This window comes from Drosophila virilis, chromosome 2, assembly GCF_030788295.1.
Source record: "Drosophila virilis strain 15010-1051.87 chromosome 2, Dvir_AGI_RSII-ME, whole genome shotgun sequence".
Taxonomy (NCBI): Eukaryota; Metazoa; Arthropoda; class Insecta; order Diptera; family Drosophilidae; genus Drosophila; species Drosophila virilis.
This window is the reverse complement of record NC_091544.1, coordinates 15,709,317-15,715,576: the sequence shown is the minus strand read 5'-3', so window position 1 is coordinate 15,715,576 and position 6,260 is coordinate 15,709,317. Positions and strand designations below refer to the sequence as shown.

Genomic DNA, 6,260 nt, shown 5'->3' with positions numbered 1-6,260 from the left:
ATTCGTTGTATGTAGGGTATATTCTGTCTGATTTCTTAATATTTTATACTCGTACATACTTTCTTTCATTCATATTTGTGCGTAGAAAGTTGTGCTGTTTTGTGGTTCAAAACATTCATTATCTGAATGAAATGCGTCAATTGTGGTATTCAACTGAGCATTGAACTTAATGTTCCTTGGAGCCCTAACACATATTCATTATTTAATTCGATTCATTTAGATATCGTAGATTCTATATTCTGCGCTTATAAACTGTTTTTCATCTTCAACGCCAAAAAGACTGAAAGACGTTACTATCTTACTTGGGAGATAAAAAAGCGATAACAATGCGATATAGAAACCTATGAGTAATGCGTGCTAAAGGAAAAGAATTTTTTCTATGGCGATTAAACAATATTTACATTATATTAACTCTTTAGATAAAACAAAATTAATCACTAGAATGCAGAAATATTGTGATTTTGACTTTTTTTGCAAACTTTATTAAAAAATAACATGCATTAAATAGTTGACACGGCACATTTTGCCGGAATTAACATGGAATACTTTTTAATATAATCTACCCAATATGCACAAGTGCACAAATCCGTAATTCGGTAGCGATAAAGGTCAATCGAATGACATTCAATTTGATTTTAACAGAATTTCTTGTTTATTCGGGCTTACACAATAGCATTTCTGGTATTTGAAAATGCGTGGATGTTGTTTATAAGGCCAATACCTGTTCCTGCTAATTGAAAACCAATCTGATTGCTGCATGTGGCCTATAGATAAATAAATAAATTGCCTCCGTGCGTAAACAAACAGTTAACATTTTAAACTAAGCAAAACAGATATCTGAAAACATGCACAGCATTAAGCCTACATAGATGGAAAATCAAGTGTGGGTGTATGGCACATCCGAACTAAAGACAAACACAACTAGTATCCAGATCTCTATGGCTATGGGATGCGGATTAAAGGGCAGTCGAGAAATACAATTATTTTTACTAATCTATCTGAGCTTCGCCCGTGCAGTTTGACCTTTTGACAAGGCGCCAATTGTTTATTTTCGTTTAATAGTTTATAAACGAAATGTCCAGTTCCGCTTTAGTTGAATATTTTAGAAAAAGACAAACCAAAATCAATTTGCGTCACTTTAAGCATTCAAGGCTCTAGCAACTGCATCGGACGGTTCGTTTGACTTTGTTTGTTTACCTTACATAATAAGGAAAATTTGTTTTGCCCTTAAATAAACTATTTACATTTGGGGTTGGCGTAGCTTGTGGACATGAACTTGACTTTGTGTGAAAATGCATCGCACAGAAACAAAAAGTAAAAAAAAAAAATAAAATAAAAAAGGAAAATCACAACAACAACAACTTGTGGGAAATACCTGGCAAAGATCTCTTTTGGCAAATCGAAATGTAAAATGCACCTACTAAAACTTTTGTATTAAAAATCGTTTAAACTTTTACTTTCTGGCACACAATCGAATTGGCCAAGCGAAACAATTTGTTCTTTTTTCTTATTGTTCTCATTACATACCCAAAAAAAAAAACCTACGACGTAAAATTAAAACTAAAAGTTCTTTGTTTACTTTGATGTTCATTTAACTGTCAAGTGCAAATGGATGGGGAAAATGCCTTTAAATGGTCATCTTTAAAAATTTTGTGTTGTGCTTCACTATTGAGCACAATTTATGTGGACTTCAAGCAAATAATGATTGAAAATTGGTGAAGCCAGGATTAAGATATGCCCAAGGATTTCAAAAGAATCTCTACTCAGCTACATGACAGCTGTTAATATTATGGCTTACCGAATTCTCTTGCACAGCCTCATTAAGGAGATTTTTCAATTTGTGTATTATTTTATCAACTAAGCACTATTTAAAGTGCAATAAAATTTAAGCATTAATTAAACGCTTAAGTTAGGCTACTTTCTCTAACCCATTTCTAAACGGGTTTGAATGAGAGAACAGCAATTCACACGCCACGAATCCCATTGGTGTACAGCACGCGCTTGCACTTATAATTCCCAATTGGTTCTACCCACAACAGGCAGACATGACTCTTAAGCCATGAGCCCAAATGTTGCTGATTTGGGGCTGTGTGCAAAACTTTTACCTTCCAGACTCAGACGGGCTTAACCTTAAGACATGAAACAGCTGCATATATAAGCATCTTAATTATTTGCCCACAGCCAATTTTACCCAGCGCTATATATCATTGTGGGCTCCCCGAATACAAAAATGTATCATAAATAATTTATATATATGAGGCACTTGTGCAAAAGTAGCCGCTTAAGAAATGAGGTCAATTATCAAGATAATTCTGCTTGCTTTCTTTCAATCTCAATTCCATTCTCTCTCCCTCTCACTCTTTCGCTCTAACTGCATTTCACAGATGTAAATAATTTTGATGCTGCCAAATAATCTGCCATAAACTATTGAGCAAATGCCATAGTGTCAGCTAAACAGACAGCAACATTTATATCTGATGCACAGACTATTTAATAATATAGGTCTATTTATACATACTAACAGTAATTTGTATATAATGTAATAAACAAACGATTCCATTTATATGCTTTTAGATTTGTTGCACTTGCTACAAATTAATTCCCAAAAATATTTAAATATTGTGTTTTGTGTGTCGGGCGAAATGAAACGAGACGAAACTGAAAATGAAAAGGCCGCAATGTCAACGCGGCGTATGAGCAATTTCCAACATTGAGCTAAATAAAAGAAAATCCATATCAAATTTGAGTCATACGCTCGGCAACTTCCCTCCCATGGCCATTATATTGAATAAGTGAAAGAAAACATATATAGAAAATATAATAAGTAAAATTGGAAACTACGAAAGCTCTCGATACTGTATAGCCTATATGCTATACTCGTTCCTATGGCATCGCTCATATATGTATATTTAACCTTAACATGAAGCAGCCACCTTCAAAGCGCAAAAATGTACAAATACATTTTCTCAAAAATATAAAAATAAATCTATGCATATGTATTTACTTGACTCTCGGATCATATGCGTATATATCTCTGTATGCTCTATCTATATACACCCTGCTAGGGTCTTGGCGCTCGAGCGCTCCGGCTTACCCACGCAAATGAACTTGAAAATTAATTGTTTGCCTCATAATTACACTCATGCGTGGAAGAGTGTGCATGGATATAGCACCATATAGCTCTGTACATGAGGCATTTATGTAGGAGTGTGTATATAAGATATTTGCCCATTGCCAGTAGGTGTTGGCATCAATATTGTATTTGCCTTATAAAATGTTCGTTGTTTTTTCCGTTTGTTTATAAATTCATTAAAATTTACGACAGCCGCAAATGTTTTCGCCTTTATTTTCCATATGATGTGCATTTTTTGACGTTGCTTTTAGAGGCTGGAAAATTGAATGAAAAACATGTCGACTAGGCCCATAAAGCGGAACATGACAAACAACTTGAACGGTAACTCTTTAAGCTACAGATTCTAATTTAAGCATTGCTGCAACCAGGTAACTTAGTTACACACGACTCTTCTCATCTAAAGTGAAGCCTGTCAAAATGCAGAAAACAATTTCCACTTTGTAAAGCATTCCATCACTCACTGTCAATGTGCATGACAAATTCGCACATCAGTCTAGTGCGTTACACGATGGTCAAGGACATATTAAGGTCAACTGTGCAACGCTTCAAAGTAGAACCCAACTTTGTATGCAGATTGCAGTCGCTGCCCGTTTCGATGAAAAATGTAGTCATAATTTGCCATGATTGATGATAACAAGCCGCGAAAAGCTGGCAACAAGCAAACGCTTAATATCTCTTTTCACTTTTCTCCGCTTTTAGTTGGCCTTTTTTAAAAATTCATCTGTGCATTTTGCTGGTAAATACTTATTTACTAAGTGTTGGTCAGTGAATTCAAAACATTTTACTCGTTTCGCAACACTGTTGCTGACAGTTTTTTTCACTCATGTTAAATTAAAAATGTAATGCTCTAAGAATATTTAGTATTTTTAATATTTTATTTAATTAGTCTAAAGGTAAATTACATAATTACTATTTTAATAGGTTTTCTAGATCGATCCGACCTCGTAAAATATTATATATATTCTTCAATGAGCACTTCGAACTAAGGCGATAATTAATCTGATAAAGTTTTTCTCATATCTCTTTCAAGCACTTATCCTCTTCCCGCCTATACTCTCTATCTTATTCACGATCTAAATCTCTCTCTCTCTCTCTCCCTCTCTTTTGTCTTTCTTTCTCTTATTTTCACAATTCACCACATTTGCTCTTACTCACATACTCGTAAATAATAGCTGTGAACATTTTATCGCTTTGCTCAAATCCATGAAAATCGCATAGAAAGGTGTTATTTGGATATATGATGCATACTTTTATTTTGTTATAAATTCTATTTTAATCGTTTCGCTAGAACGAGTTCACACAATAGCACATGATTTCCAGTTAACATAACATAGAAACCAGCTTTATTCAATTAAAAAATATATTTAATAAAATTCACTTGATATCCGAATAAAATTAGCATACCATATTTGAGAACGAAAGAGTTTCCCGTCAACGGTGTGCACTTCCTGCGGTAGCCACTAATCTCAGCACCCCATCAAAAGGTTGCTGACGTCACAAGGCAGCATGCTCACATCCTGTTTATTATTTTGGCAATTTAAACGCGCAGAAAATTAAACAGAAATATATATAAATGAGTATATCTATATATATATATATATATAAATGCTTGTATATCCCATGGGTATTCCATTCATGAACAAATGCCGCAACGTAATTGGCCGATAAAAACCGCGACAACAAAAATGTAATAAAAATACACATTATATTTAAACCGTAGAACTGAAACAGATGACAGCATTTTGGACAATGTTTTGATCTCTTTGGCACAAGTTTTTTGAGAGCGTCTAGTGTTCAATGTTTTTTTGCTGCCCAATGCCAAATGGTGGGTGGAAAGGGAGCTGCCCCATGCCTCTACCCTCGTCGTACTGTGCCCGTGAAAATGAAAGTTCTTCTGTTAGTTATTATTTCATGTTTAATTTATATTTCTATATATGAGATACACAATGTTGTGTTGACAATTTTGTCTAATTTTTGTATGTACCATGTCTAAATAAGTATTTTTAAGCATTTTTTTGTATTTGATATTTTGTATGGCTTGCAAATTATTGTGTTTTATAAATAGCTGCGCAGTCTTTATTTTTCTATTTCTTTTTTTTCTATATATCATGAAGATTTATCTGCCTTAAGGCCAGCTTTTTAAATAATCTATTCTAAATACATTTTAAAAAACACGAACAGGAAAATACTAAAAAAAAGCGTTTTTTATACAACTGACGTCAAGAGTTTGTGTTTTTGTTTATGCGGAATCTTGGGGGAATTTAAATGAAATGCAACTTTTAAAAGCAATTAAATGAACAATATTGCAAAGTTCAAAGCGAATCAGTTTGATATTATTTATGATATTTCAGATTTTAACACAATTCCCCACAAATTGACTCCAAAATGCAATGAAGTAAAACGCGAGAGCAAAATGCAAATATATTTGATTTTTTTTGAAGCTTTACATTTGGCATTGGAAATTTTTTATGCGTTGCCGCAGAGCATAAATTTCTGAATTGGCAGGTTTGAAGGTGGGATAACCATAAAGCTTACAATGAAATATGTTTATGACAAACCAAATGGCAATAAAGCGTAAATAAAGCCATGCAAAGTGAGAGTAATGGATTCTATTCCTTTTTGATGCTCGTTCGCAAAAAGAGAAAAGAGCATATTAGTTTTGAGCACCTGTATCCTAGGGATTAAGTATGTTTTTTTGTATATATCTATATATTCTACAATCTTAGATGTAGAAATAAGTTTTTTTAAAAATTTATAAAAAATATAATTTACATAATCGCAATTTCCCGAGCTTTGAGTATTATGCAGTCGAGTACAGCCGACAGCATTTATTTGTTAGAGATTTGTGATGTGACTTTTCGCCTTCTAAGAGCTGCTCAATCACAGAAGCTAAGGATCATATAGCGGAAAAAGCATTCATATTTTATGCTTTAGGTAACCACAGTATCGAAAGATATGGGTTAATTGGTGCTGAAGATAATTCGCTGGAGCATTCACTTGACGCTATTCCTGAATTAAAAGCTTCATTCAGCCAGACATTTTGAACTCAACCTGCTAGCCTCATCTGTTATGCCAGAATGCACTTCGACGGTCCGTAATTTGTGGACCGGCAGCATGCTCGTAATTT

The 6,260-nt window shown here is 33.8% G+C and overlaps 1 protein-coding gene across 2 annotated transcripts in view; it reads left to right on the top strand.

The window, feature by feature from the left end:
* Gyc88E (Guanylyl cyclase at 88E) overlaps positions 1-6,260 on the top strand; it is a 56,364-nt gene that overhangs the window by 43,201 nt on the left and 6,903 nt on the right. The window lies entirely within an intron of this gene.